The 14,142-nt window shown below is 33.1% G+C and overlaps 1 protein-coding gene across 3 annotated transcripts in view; it reads right to left on the bottom strand.

The window, feature by feature from the left end:
* LOC124537788 overlaps positions 1 to 14,142 on the bottom strand; it is a 203,070-nt gene that overhangs the window by 93,937 nt on the left and 94,991 nt on the right. For all 3 annotated transcript variants that reach the window (XM_047114690.1, XM_047114689.1, XM_047114691.1), the window contains one exon: positions 5,388 to 5,430. The gene's annotated coding sequence lies outside the window, so the exon portion shown is untranslated. The remainder of the gene's footprint in view (positions 1 to 5,387; positions 5,431 to 14,142) is intronic.

Below are 14,142 nucleotides of genomic sequence, written 5' to 3'. Positions count from 1 at the left end.
GGCGGTAGTTGTTAATAATATTTCCTTTGTTCTTCAAATAGACAAATGTCATCTTAGTCTGCCCGTGACCACGAACACTGCAAAGTGCTCGAAACGTCGGGATGTTTAAAAAAAAAAAAAAAAATAATTAATATACGCGATTCATCCGTTATAAATAGTTTTATTTAAATGTGTAATCATCGCGAAAATTTAAGACAACACTCTCATAAATTTATATGTTAGACGCTAACAGTATTAAAAGTCTGATGTCTGCGCTCCGAGACTTTTCTCGAGACGATTTTTTTTTGCTTTAAAATTGCTTCAAGTGCTATAAATGTTAAATGATAGTTGCTTGGAAATCTTTTATAAAATATTTTATAGTTAAAATATTATATGGCGCTTGTATTTGCGATCATTTCGTATACTAAAGGTATTCTTGACATTTCAAGACCATATGAAATGCTAATAAAAAAGTTATTGATTTTCATATATTTATCGAAAGGTTACGAAAAAATTTAAATCTCAACGTAGATTTTGATCTTAAGACATCTGACAGTGACTCAAAAATTTAATATACAAAGTTCCTTTAATCATCATTACATAGTATAAAACAAAGTCGCTTACCGCTATCTGTCCTAATGTATGTTTTTTTCATCTTTAAAATTACGCAACGGATTATGATGCTGTTATTTTAATGGATAGTGATTCCAGAGACAGGTTTTTGTATATAGTATATATAATATAGTAAAGAAACACTGATAATTAAAGTTTCTAATGTAATGTCTTAAATAAACAAATTCTGTAGTATTAGCATTCGTCCGGGCGAAGCCGGGCGGGTCGGTAGTTTATGATGAAATACAAAGGTTCTTTAATTATTCGATAAGTAGGACACAGTAGGTATAGCGTGTCATCTTAAGTCGGTTTACAATATTTGTCAATTTCCGTTAATCAAGGGAAAAGATAACATTTTGGGAAAACTCCGTGGAAAAATATTCCATGACAGTGACCCGTCGATCCGACCGGCATTAAATTAATTACGCAACAGCGCTTCCAAAATCTTTTTCTCGCAAATATGATGAGAGAGAATATAAAAATATAAGTATATTTGAGTTATATATTTTATAATCCACCTCCGTCGAGTAGTGTGTACATCGGTTTTCATGATTCTTTCGGAGTCGGTGTAGAAAAAGTTCATTAGTTTTCTATGTTGTCTTGGGTCTGGGTGTTTGTGGTACTGTCGTTACTTCTGATTTTCCATAACACAAGTGCTTTAACTGCTTACATTGGGATCAGAGTAATGTATGTGATGTTGTCCAATATTTATTATTATTTATTTATTTATAAACAATATAATAATATTAAAAAATATTATATACATTAGTATACAATATTTTCTAATATTTATTATTATTTACTTATTTATAAACAAAACGAATACTATAAATGTGAAAGTGGGTTTGTTACCCTTTTACATCATAACTACTCAACCGGTCGTGATTTTTTTTGACTTAACCAAAGCCTTTGACTGTGTTCAACATGATATCACTTTGGAATTAGAGAATGTACGTTCGACCTATTGACTACTTATCTTAACAATAGGTATTAGAGGGTCGACGTTAAAAGAAAAAAGCCTCTTGGGGTTTTAGTTGGTATGGAGATCCCTTAAGGATGGTGGTCCCTCAAGGATCAATTGTCGGACCGTTTCTATTTCTCATAATGATAAAATAAGATGCCGTGTTTTATAGAAAAAATACATTGACATAGTATTGTTTGCCAATAATACCTTCTCTGTGTTTGTGTTGTTTTACGTGTGGTCCTGAACACAAGCCGGCATAACTTCACTTAATGTAGTAATTTCATGTATATCATGAAACTTAAAAAATAAAATGGTGGACGTATATAACCTCGGGATATACTACTGATTTTATTTTTAATTGCAATTAAAAATTTTGACGACTTGAACTTAGTACTTAGGACTTATCTAATTTTTTTTTTGCTTGAAGTACACAATCATTTTCATTAATATATTGAATAAAAGATTTAAACTCTTCTTTTTACATATTTTTGTTTTTAATTTAAACGAGTAAATGTTTTGTATGTAAGAGAGTATTAGATAAGTACACATTCGACATTATATTATCCTTACATTATCTATATTATTGTTTATAGGCACAAGACATAAAATTAAATTTGAATTATGAGACAATGATAGCGATTCGAGTGTTATTACCTTTTCACTTATTCCCTTTTCATAACAACAGCCTGTAAATTCCCACTGCTGGGCTAAAGGCCTCCTCTCCCTTAGAGGAGAAGGTTTGAAACATATTCCCACACGCTGTTCCAATGCGGGTTGGTGGAATACACATATGGCAGAATTTCTATGAAATTTGTCACATGCAGGTTTCCTCACGATGGTTTCCTTCACCACCGAGTACGAGATGAATTATAAAGACAAATTAAGCAAATGACTCAGCTGTGCTTGCCTGGGTTTGAACCGACAATCATCGATTAAGATGCACGCCTAACCACTGGGCCATCTCGACTCTTCCCTCCCTTTTCATAACAAATTAAAAACAAAATCCAACTAATCAATCTTCAATAAATATAAATGAAACAAGTTCTAATTGTAATGTTATAAACTCAATAGCTCTTAAAGTAACTCTCGTTTATTCCAATAATGACTTCCTAATCGACATTTCCTTTGCAAGTGATAGGTAAAAATAATAAGGTAATCATTTTTTCAAAATTAATTAAAACCATTGAATATACAACGAGTAATTGGGGTAGCTGTATTCGTTTGAGTTTAATTCTTCTTTCAATTAGTCTTTCGTAACTTGTAAAGCGGTGAAGGCTTAGGTCGTGCTACAAGAATTAATTTATAAACGAAAAACGCTTAAGTGGTATGAAACAGCTTCTTATTGCTTTGAGTGCTCCATCCATTAGGCTCATTTCTCATTATCGCTGATCTTTATAAATGAAAAGTGTATTAGGAATATTCTAAGAACGCCTATTTATTTAATCAATCTATACTAATATTATGAGTAAGTTTCTCTGTCTGTGTTTTGCCCTTTCAATGTCAAAAACCTGCACTGAATTTTATGTTACTTTGTTATTTGGTATGGTTGAATCCCAAGGACGGACATACTTGCCTCTATGCTATGTCTACCTGACCATAGACCACTAAAAAGTATTTATTAAGCAAACATTACCAAATACACACAATCCAAATAACACGGAATTACATATAAATTACGGACAATTTAACGGAAAAAATATGTAATTGGTTACGATATGACTATTAAAATTTATAAAAATACTTATCACTGACGACATGACTGATTTTTATCTTATTCAATTATATATATCGCAGTATACTGCAGTATACTGTACTACTATTAGTACAGTACAGTTAAAGTATTTGGTGGAAATTCCGTAACTGTTTCCTTACATTTAATGATCTAAAGCTTGTATAGATAAGTGTATTATTTTAAACATGCGCCATGTGGGTTTTAACATTTCCATCGGAGCCGTTTTTCATAGAATTACCCAAACAACGGGCGAAACTCGGGAATCGATTCCTGCCTAAACTGAGTCTGTATAAAAAACATTCTTAATTTAGACGAGATATAAACAAACGTAATCTCATCTAATCTTTCACAGAATACTAAATCATTTTAGAAGCAAAAAATATTACTTCCATTGATAAAATGCTTCGTACTTATGATTTAAATGTAGATCAACGCATTTTATTAATAAAGAGTACATTAAGAACGGTGAAGGAAAACATCGTGAGGAAACCTGCATGTGTCTAATTTCATAGAAATTCTGCCACATGTGTATTCCACCTGTGGAATGAACCACAAAGGGAGAGGAGGCTTTAGCCCAGCATTGGGAAATTTGCAGTCTGTTATTATTATTATTATACATTAAGAACTATTGAAAAACAATCCACTAATTTAAATAATGATAAATATTGTGGTTTTCGGTCAAAAGTTTAAGTCTTAATAGTAGTTTCAGACATAAAAGTCGGAAGTAATTAGTGTATTGCACGAATAACTGTTGAATCTAAATGCAGCTGACAGTTTGTCATGCTTTTTTGGAATTAATTTTCCACGAGCACAAGCGTCCATTGTTTTTGATTACTGGGTGACGCAATCTTCTTGTTGTGTTGATGTTTATTAAATGCATCATTATTTATAATAATGATCATAGGGTACGTTAAAGTAATTTTGTAGGTCGTAAAATTGAGCCGAGATGGCCCAGAACACGAGCATCTAAACCAATAAATGCAGGTTCAAACCCAGATAAGCACCACTGAATACTCAATTGCTTAATTTGTGTTTATAATTCATCCCGTGCTCGGCGGTGAAATAAAACGTCGTGAGGAAACCATCATGTGTTTAGTTTCATAAGAATACTGCCACATGTGTATTCCATCAACCCGCATTGGAACAGCGTGGTGGAGTATGTTGCAAACCTCCTCGACAAAGGGAGAGGAAGGCTTAGCCCAGCAGTGAGAAATTTACAGGCTTTTGTTGTTGTTTAAAATTATTTACAAATATATAAACAAACTAGTATGTGATAATACCACTGATAAATTTGACGTAAAATCGTTAAAACATTCAGGATTAGGCTCACGTCAAATGAGACACGTCACTAATTGGATTATGATAATATTAAATCTGATTTTAGTGGATTCCGAATTAGAACTATACGGACACATTCCAATAGTTGAAATTAATAATAAAACAAATCAAATCAAAATATACTTACTATATTCAAGTAGACTTTTACAAGCACTTTTGAATCGTCATTTAACAATTATAGTAACTGAAGCTACTACCGGTTTTGAAAGTGGATTATATCGAGAAGAACAACTAAGAAATTCAATAGTTACTCTTTTTCAACATTTAAAAAATACAGTCATGTTAGTTAATTACAATGACGTATGCATGTATGTAATTTATCCTGACTGAAAATCAACAAGTATATAAACAATGGAATAGATTAATTGATAAAAAAATCGTGATAGACAAAACGCTATCAATGACCAATGTTTGTGCATCGTAAACACAAAGGTGTAAAAGGCTTTTGATTATAATAATCCTCAGAGGCAATAATTAGATTACTTATATAACAATGCGAGCAGAAGTTTGTTTCCTAAATTGTAATCAGTTTGTAAGCCCTGAACGATTTACTAATTTGTGCAACGTCTTAAGAGACAAAGCAAAATGTCTTGAAAATCAAAATATCATAAACAACGTGCGGTTAATTCGGCCCGGATTAACAAGTATGAATATAATTGTAGACAATATTGAGATTTTGAGTTGTATAACTGCAAATGGAACAATAGGTAATTTACAAACATTTATTAATTATATAAATGATGATATGAATGAAGTTCTTACCTTAAATGTACCACGAAACAGGATAACTGCAAACGCTTTTCATCTGTAATTAAGAAGACATTGTTTTAAAATTTTTGTAGAATTACTTATACCTTATGCTATATTAGGTTAAAAAGAAACTCTAATAAAATCATCTATTTTTAAGTGAATTCAAATTTTGAGGAATAATATAGTCGAATCTTCATCAGATATGAATAATAAACTTGTTAAACTTTTTGTTTCAATGTCTCAAAGAACAAATAGGAAATAAATAAATATGAGACAACATCACATACATTACTCTGATCCCAATGTAAGTAGCTAAAGCACATGTGTTATAGAAAATCAGAAGTAACGACGGTACCAAAAACACCCAGACCCAAGACAACATAGAAAACTAATGATAATCTACATCGACTCAGCTGGGAATCGAACCCAGGACCTCGGAGTGGCGTACCCATGATAACGATGTACACACCACTCGACCACAGAGGTCGTCGTATTATATAGTATTTGCTTAGATGTAATTCGGAAATGAACAGTTTTCAGTTTGATAATGGTAACTTAATCTGCAGAAAGGAATATACTTGTTCAGAAACCTGTTCGGTTTCCAGTTCAACAATTTCATTCACTCCGTTAAGAATATTCTAGAAATTTGTCTTTGTAATTTAATAATGTAGTTACGGAAAGGTGAATATTTTGTACAAAAATGCTGACGGAAGTAAGCCAATATGAAGCATTTTTTACAATTTTCGTCTATTTTGCTGTCGTGTCTCCGTTCGGTATACTCGTCACGTACGAAGAATTGAACGGATTTGAATGGGACTCTCGCTAGGATAATCGCTAGGGTCCAGATTTAAATATGGGATATTTTTTATCTCAATTGAAAGGACATATTTCGAACGGTAATTTTTGTTCATAAACATTGTGGCGTTTTGGTCTTTTACGCTTCAACATATTACGCTTCAATATACATATCTGATGGCGGGGAAGTAGACCAGCTGCCTTCACCAGCTCACTTAGTAGCTACCGACCCCCCATTTTGTATCCTGTAAAGGCTTAGACGGAAAATATTGTTTGCATATTAAAAATGGAAATTGAATTTGAAATAATACTTAACAAAACACATATTTCCAGTCCTTAACAGGCATTTTCGCTGCGTTTCTATAACTGTTCAGGTTTTATTTTTTTAGGTGAGTAGACGAGCAAATATGTAGGTCATTTGATGGTAAGCGACGAGATAACGTAACCGTAAGAACTGCAATGCTATGTCCATTGTGTGGGTAATAACACCGATACACTCACTTTTCAAATCAGAACACAGCAGTACTTATAACTGATGATATTATGGTGTTTTTTTAATTCAGAGTATCTTTCGACGACCGCCGTGGTTGAGTGGCGTGTACACCGGTTTTCATGAATACGCCACTCCGAAGTTCCGGGTTAGATTCTCGGCCGAGTCGATGTAGATTAATATTAATTTTCTATTTTGTCTCGGGTCTGGGTGTACCGTCGTTAATCCTGATTTTCCATAACGATAGTGCTATAGTTACTTACATTGGGATCAGAGTAATATATGTGATGTTGTCTCATATATATAACTAAGGCTGCCTTTATAAAAAAAAGTAGTTGTCAAGCGATAACATCACCTGACAAGTATTTATAGTTAGCGGTGCGACAGGAAGAAATGTATCGTATCTGCGACTTCTACATCAATAGTTGACCGTTACACGTGGACTCATCTCATCTGATGTTCCAATTAAAATCAAAATAGATAACTGATTTAATATTTTCCTATTAACAGTTTATACGTGCTATTTATTTCCATAGGGATTATTCACAAGCAAATTATAAATAAATAGAAATAGTTACTGTACAAGCCGTAAGAGCCGAGATGGCTGCGGGTTCAAACCCATTCAAGCGCCGCTGAATATTCATGTGCTTAATTTGTGTTTATAATTCATCTCATGTTCGGTGGTGAAGGAAAATATGAGGAAACCTGCTTGTGTCTAATTTCATAGAAATTCTTCCACATGTGTATTCCACCAGCCCATTGGAAAAGCGTGGTGGAATATGTTCCAAAACCTTCAAAATCAAGAGAGAGGAAGCCTTAGCCCAGCAGTAGGAAATTTACAGGCTGTTTGTTGTTGTTGTACTGTACAAATCATAACCATATGGAATGGTGGCAAGAATGTTAGCAGCATTTAACCGTTGATTTCCAATTCACATCCTCACATCAAAAAAATTAACCAACCCTTATGAGGCGAGATAATATTCTTTCTTTATTTTCAACTAGCGACCCGACCCGGCTTCGCACGTGTGCAATACTGATACTAAATATACTACAGAATTTTTGTATTAACGTCATAACATTAGAAACTTCCAAAATTATCAGCGTTTCTTTTCTAAATTTTCAATACAAAAACCTTCCTTTCGATCACTCTATCCATTAAAAAAACCGCATCAAAATCCGTTGCGTTGTTTTGAAGATTTATGCATATACAGGGACATAGGGACAGAAAAGCGACTTTCTGTTATACTCCGTAGTGATGATTGCTAATTTAAACTTCATTTACATCAACAATTGTTTCAGTATCATCTACAATCAAGATATCATCTCTTGAAGATTTGTCAATGGTAATTCATCAAAAGCCCTACACAGTTCCTTTTCATCCTCTAAGTCCTGTGTGAACGTAAACGTGTTAACAGCCATCACACAATGCCGTCCAGACATGTCATTGAGTTATTAATAATTAATGCGAGGACATGCGTGCTTTCGTCCAATTATATATATCCCTTTGTCACGCTGGTCTAGCGTGTCAGAAGTTTCAACTGGCCAAGTAGCCAATTTCTATATATAATTGATAAATTAGTATTGTTTATCAATGATAAATATCTGTATTGGGTTTTTGTGATTCTCTAATGATTTGTTTAGAATAATATATCTTATCACGTAACCGATAAGGTTTAAATTATAATTGTGATATATTTGCAAATTACAAATTCAAAGGAGTCTATAGAGTGTCTGTACAGAGGATTAAATAGCTACTTGTTGTCAACACGTACTACAATATTTTAATGTTGTTGATAACTTTAAATAATTCAATTCTGAACATTTATAAACAAATGAATTACTGTATCATCATCATGTTTATAATTACACATTATATATAAAATGTCGCTTACCGCTGTCTGTCCCTATGTATGTTTAGATCTTTAAAAATACGCAACGGATTTTGATGCGATTGTTTTAATAGATAGAGCGATTCGACGAGAGGTAAGTTTTTGTATATAATTCATAGACAATATATTGAAGAAACAAGAAAAAATCTGTAGTATATTTAGTATACTCGTGCGAAGCCGGGGCGATTCTCTAATAGAGAATAAAGTTAACGGTATTTACGTCTAATAAGATAATTTTATAGATTCTATAATATCGTAAAAAATATTCAATAATTCCAGGAGATTATAAATACAAATATTTCAAGCCAAAATCCAGTAAATGTGTAAATTATAAATGAAAATCTAAAATGTTTGTTTAGTTTTGTCTGTACGAGTGCATTTCGTTTTTCAGACAGATGAAATTAAACCCGCCTGAAGCCGGAAACGTTAAGTAGCTTTAAGCACATTTTTCGTTTTCCTCAAACTGACTTTAAAGTAAAATTCTCGTTAAGGTTTTTTTAAGCTTAAACCTTATAATCATAATCTATAGCTACATTGAACTACGTTTTTTAAAAAGGAAAATTTAATAATAAAATTTAAATTGGGGGTAAGCTGTTTAGGAAGGTAACCTCCACAATATAATATATTCTACCAAACAGCAACACTCAATGTTGTTGTGTATCAGTTTCAATTGTGAACGAGCCTGCCTAACTACAGGCATCACATCAGGGACATAACATCTGACTTCCCAGGGGTAATGATAACCCATTTAGAGTAGGTTCATCTGTTTTCGCATAAGATCTACTTATTAATATTCATGTCACTTGGTGGTAGGGCTTTGTGCAAGCCCGTCTGGGTAGGTACCGCCCACTCATCAGTTATTCTACCGCCAAATAACAGTACTCAGTATTGTTGTGTTCCGGTTTGAAGGGAGAGTGAGCCAGTGTAACTACAGACACAAAGGACATAACATCTTAGTTCCCAAGGTTGGTGGCACATTTACGATGTAGGGAATAGTTAATACTTCTTACAGCATCATTGTCTATGGGTGATGGTGACCACTTACCATCAGGTGGCCCATACGCTCGTCTGAAAAGCTATAACATAAAAAAAGTGTTTATAAAATATCATGAACTGATAGAAACTACTTAATGAATATCAGAAGATTTTCTGTTACAAATGAATACATATATCTAAATTCCACAATACACAGAGAAACCATACCAATTTTTATGGAACCGCAAAAAATCTTGTATCAACCAGAACGTGATATTCATTACGAAATAAAAGAAAAACGAATAGAACACTTATTCTATTGGGAAAAAGACATAAAATCGTTCGTACGTTGACTTATCCTTCGCTACTGCAGATTTATTAATGGGATCATGTTTGCACGAGACATGAAGATCGTGTTTCGGCGCGTCTTACATTAGCTTTCTTTATCTGACATAAGGCTGTTTGTGAATGTGTGAAGAGGACGAAGTATATAAGATTATGCGCCCACATTAGTGTCGGATTGTGGCTGATATAAAGTTATATGTATGTCACGAAAACTATAATGTCATCGTACTAAATAAAAGAATAGGTGGAAGAATTTTATTAGCCGTTATTGGTATACTTTCTTTTGTTTTTGTCGACAATGGTCGTGATGTTTTTTTAATGAATGATGACAAATTTATGACCAAAGCATATTAACGGAGAAGGCATTTAATTATATCACTACATAGAATAAAACAAAGTCACTTTTCCTGTCCCTATATCCCTATGTATGCGTAAATCTTTAAAACTACGCAACGGATTTTGATGCCGTTTTTTTTTAATAGATACAATTGATTCGAGAGGAATGTTTTTGTATAATAATCCATGGACAATATAGTATAGAAACATTTAAAAATTTAAGAAGTTTCTACTGTGATGACACATTATTGCACCCGTGCGAAGACAGGGCGGGTCACTTGTAGAAATATATAATATAAAATATAAAATCATTCGCAGACGTGCCTCAAGATCCATAGCTGATTGATAGATATGAACCAAGCTGACACGATTTCTATCGGCATTGCAGAAATTCTTTTGATAAACTCGACGCATTCATTGAACGGAACTCGCTGATAAATTCAGATAATCTCGAGAGAAGTAGGATTGTGATTTTAAAACGAATAGTGTTTCTGATCGAAATAATAAATGTAGATGGTAGGAATCAAGTTGGACTGAGATAAAAATGCTCGTACAATACTTTTTTGTGGGTATTATTTTTTATTAATCCAGCGAGTGAGGTTGCTTTAAGCTCTTACTTATAAATTAAATCTCAAGTGAAACATTTTTGTTATTTCCTACAATCATAATTACATAGTATAAAACTAAGTCGCTTACCGTTCTCTATCCCTATATATGCTTAGAAATAAACCATGCGACGCCGGGGCGGGTCTCAAGTATAAATTAAATCTTAACCTTTAAGTACCGACGTGCATTTTTTGTAACGTTAGTACCGACGTGAGGCCTGAGAGGCCGCGTATATAATATCAGTTTTTTATATCAAAAGTATGAGTTGAATATTTTTCCTTAGATTATGTTGAAAACTAAAGGGTTTTACGCAAAAATAAACATAGAAATAAATTCTACTTTATGAAACATGTAATTTTAACACAATAATATTATTTGCCTTCAATTTCGGGAAAATTTTAGACCATTCGATATAAAAAATCAAAACACAAAAAATACTCCTTTCAGAATAGCAAAAAATAGCATTTCTAACTTATGACTAATATACCTCTTAGATAAAAAATAATATATTGTCATAAACCTTCTGAATAAAAAAACATCCACAGTCCAACTTCTCCTTAAATTTTAAGCCCTGCCAGGTCACACTTGTTTAGCGCACTACAAACAAACGTATTTATTACACGAATAGTATGCATAGATCGATTTTCTTTTGAATTTAGGTTGATGTGAAAGAAAATATGAAGCTGAGGAGACACAATTCTTGACTTCCACAGCTTCAAGTAGTCTTGCCAAACTCATTCTACGTACACGTGCAACCTAATACTAACTGTTGACTTTTTTTACAAATATATCTCTATCACAATGTTTTCCCGTATTAATATTATTTAAAAGATAAGAATTGACGCAACTAATATCTAAAATTCTGTGAAAATTGACATAGGCCACCGTCTTGCTCGGCGACTGCATGTGTATACTGTATCAAATTATTTATCTACACCGCCTTTCATAGAATTATAAAAAAAATATAATTTCTGTCTTTACTGTTTGTTTTGTCGTTATGAAGCATTAATTAAGTTAAATTGACTGCTTTTCCCTTCTTCGGAAGATGAGACCAGATCGTTAAATCCTTTGTAAAAACCAAATAAAGTTATATATACCTAATGTTAGTAGGGAAAAACCCTGGGGGGTATTTTTTTTAATTAATTATTTTTTTTTAATTATTTCATTAATAGGCAGAAGTCCCTGGCGTATCTATAGTTCATAATATCTTTAAAAATAACATATTATTTAGAATATAATTTAATAGAAAAATTTACGTTAGTACCGACGTGAGACCTGTGAGGCCGCGTCGGAATTTCAAAAGGTGATTACTCACCAAATATGCCCTCTACAACAATATTCCCTGTTCCAATATCAATGAAGGCGCTAACCATGCAGCTACTGAAAAGCTGGATTCGATATTGTGCAGGGAAAGGGGTAAACTAGCAATTCGTATACCTGTCGGGGCCTGTGAGACCGCACGTCGGTACTTAAAGGTTAAACAAAATATCGCCACAGAAACGAAATGCAATACTTTAAAAGAAACATCAATAGAACTATTTATTTTTTAAGAATGAAGATTCTAAATCTAACTCCAATTTAATTCAAGTCAATATTAATTCAACCGCACAGAATATAAAAAAAAAATCCACAAAACAATTCTCAGCGCAGAATATCCAAATGGATTTATTCCACATGAATTGGACGATGTGTGGAATTTAAAAGCAATTTAACTTTTTGTCATACGAGTCGATGACCCACATCTGTTAATACTGGAAATTGGTAATACGAGTTTTATTATTGCTTCCGACGGCCGAGCAATTAATACATTCTGTTATAGCAAATTTTTATATGTTGATAGAGTTATTATGATGCGTTAATATCTGTCATTTCGGTTTATATAGGGAGTTACGACCTTAAACGATTCGCACTTTTCTAACAACTTGTCCAATAACGTACACGACTCGACTATCTTGACATCGAGTCATTTGGATCTCTTTTTATGGTTAGTGCTCGAGCATATGGGCCACCTGATGACAAGTGGTCAATGCCGCCCATAGACAATTTCGCTGTAAGAAACATTAATAATTTCTTTCATTGCCAATACGCCACTAACCTTGGAAACTAAGTTAAAACCCTTAAGTCAGTAGTTACACTGACTCACTCACCCATCAAACCGGAACACAATAATACCAAGTACTGTTGTCTGGCGGTAGAATATCTGATGTGTGGGTGGTACCTACCCAGACGGACTTTCACAAATCCTTATACAATAGTCCCTTAATTATTTTATTAATTTTGTAGAATAGTTAATACTTCTACATGACCAGTGTTTAAAGTGTTTATCTTTATTATTCTGTCAGGACGTATAATTTTGAATTCCTTGTATTCTGATATGACTTCTGAACAGACAATTGTGTCAGGGTTCCAATAGGATAGGATTTATCCTAAGACTCCATTGTCAATTAGTACGTCTGTCTGCCTGTCACCAGGCTGTATCTCATAAACGGTGATAGACACTTGAATTTTACACTGTTAATATATTTCTGATGCCGCTTTAACAAGTAACAAATAATAAAAAACAACAGAATAAAATTAATATTTCAGGAGACTCCCATACAAGAGACAAATATTTTTGCCGTTTTTATACGGAAAGCTTGCGCGAGTCCTACTTCCGCTTATAAATAACAAATGTACATATAAATATGCAAAAGACTTGTATAGATGGAACTACTTAAGTATCAATAATGGTACCGTCGTTACTTCTAATTTCCATAACACAAGTGCTTTAGCTACTTACATTGGGATCAGAGTAATGTATGTGATGTTGTCTCATATTTATTTAAAAAAAAAAAATACTAACAAAAGGTTATAAGATCCTTCTATAGGTTGACAAAATCTTTTTAAGCATCCGATCAGATGAGATCTCGAGAAAAGTGATACCTGTGTTGTGGCATGATTATATTACTTTATGTAAGCAAAATATTCAAATTGTTTCAAGTTTGCTTTGCGTCAAATTAATTTGAGTCAGAGGTACTCAAAATATGATATTCGTAAGTTACGTTTAGTAGTTTCGTAAGTTATTAAAGTAATAATGAAACCGCTAATAAAGTTTAAGAAATAAATCTAAAGTTAAATAAACGCCTGTAAACATGTCACAACAATGTCCCACAGCTGGGCTAAGGCCTATACTAGACTAGGTTTTGAGGCTAGGCTGCTCCAATGCGGATTGTAAAACACACATGTGACAGAATTACATTGAAATAAGACACATTTCGGTTTCCTAACGATGTTTTCCTTCACCGCCCAGCACGAGATGAATTTATAATACACATTAAGCGCATAAACATTG

Source organism: Vanessa cardui, chromosome 19 (assembly GCF_905220365.1).
Source record: "Vanessa cardui chromosome 19, ilVanCard2.1, whole genome shotgun sequence".
Classification (NCBI taxonomy): Eukaryota; Metazoa; Arthropoda; class Insecta; order Lepidoptera; family Nymphalidae; genus Vanessa; species Vanessa cardui.
The sequence above is the reverse complement of the archived record's forward strand: the minus strand, read 5'-3'. Positions and strand labels throughout refer to the sequence as shown.